Source organism: Microtus ochrogaster, unplaced genomic scaffold (genome assembly GCF_000317375.1).
Source record: "Microtus ochrogaster isolate Prairie Vole_2 unplaced genomic scaffold, MicOch1.0 UNK122, whole genome shotgun sequence".
NCBI lineage: Eukaryota > Metazoa > Chordata > Mammalia > Rodentia > Cricetidae > Microtus > Microtus ochrogaster.
Genome location: NW_004949220.1, coordinates 253,854 through 255,448, shown reverse-complemented (window position 1 = coordinate 255,448; position 1,595 = coordinate 253,854).

The window sequence follows — 1,595 nt, the reverse complement described above, 5'->3', positions numbered from 1 at the left end:
AACAAAGAAAATTTGAATGTGTGTATAGGTGTGTGGAGTAAAAGAATGCTGGTCCTAACCTTAGAAAAGAAATTCTATAACTTCTAACAACAGAATTAGAGTCATTGTAAATAGAGAAAGCTATACAAACACAAATAAATACTGAATGTTTTAACTTACATGTGGAATCTAACAAGGCATGTTAAAGGAAAACACATGAGTTTTACCAGTGTTTGGGTCAGGATGAGAGATGAATGAGGAGGTGAAGGTCACAGGACTCAAAATCTGTTAGGAGGAGTGTGTTTCCTCTCTTTACTGTTGCATAGTATAATAAATATAGAAGGCAATAATGTAAGACATGCCTTTAAATGCTAAAGGAATATACTTCAAATATTTCTGTCACAAATCTCTGAGTTAGTGGCTGCTGAGGAAGGAGGGCGACTCCCTCTGTCTCTGCATAAGAAATTCTACCTGTATGTCAGGAGACATTTCTTTGTTCTGGTTGACTTTGTGCTTCTTTGTATTATACTCTGCTATGCTCTGATTGTCTGTAATTCTATAGTCCTAAAAATTTGTATCTACATAATTACACATTATATTACACTGGTTCAAGTTTACCATTTTTTTCTTTTTCATAAGGTCCTATGAAGTATGTAAAGAAAGGAGAGAAGACTATGTAAATCTAAATTGTGAAATTTTGATACCAGAAACAACATCTTGTTTCCTCAATGCCACTTAGTGTAAAAAATTCTGACATACAGAAATTTCTTGATTAAGACTTGATGAAGAAATGGATATCAACATCCACCATCCTTCCAAAGCTACCCACATGAATACTGCACTATGGATTGGCTATCATTCTACTACATCACAGATCAATGGAAGAGTCTATGGAATAAAGTCCAGATTTGTGTCTCTTCTTTATCAACTGCAGTTGAAACCATCAATAGACCCAGGAGCCATTGGATGAGAAGAAAACAAGATTGTACTTTGTTATAAACCACAGAAAACCTAACTCAATGGGCACATTTACAAACTTTTTGGTCAGTAAACATTACTGTTTTTAAGTTACTTCAACGTCAAAGCAATAGTCTGAATGTGAAAAATATAAAACAGCCTATGATATGGCCTGAATCTGGAGGCTAGCATGGGAAGTTCTTCTTGTGTTTGGTAGAGAGTTGATAGAAGTTGGTGAAAAGCCTGAATGTAGTGCAGTTACATTGCTGTTTTAAATATATTATTGTGAAATTTTGAAATTTGCAAAGGAAATCTTTCTCAAAATACAGGCTACCTGTGGCTAGATTCAAATCAAAACTCCTCAGAAATGGGAAGAAAGCTCAAACTACAATAGGGTACCATGAATACCAAGGACCTCGTTAGTGAGAATCTCCACTCCCTTATGAAAGCAGAGTGCAAGACTGGATATCAGGTCATGCCAAGCCCATTCTAACAGACTGAGATGTAAAACTGGGATATCAGGTAGTGCCAAGCCCATTCTCACAGACTGAGATGTAAAACCTAAACCTTAACTCTTTGGTGCAGACTTAAGAAAACTTGAATTTCACAAAGACCATCAATATCACAGCAAACTTGTATACTCTGCCTTCCTTATTGCT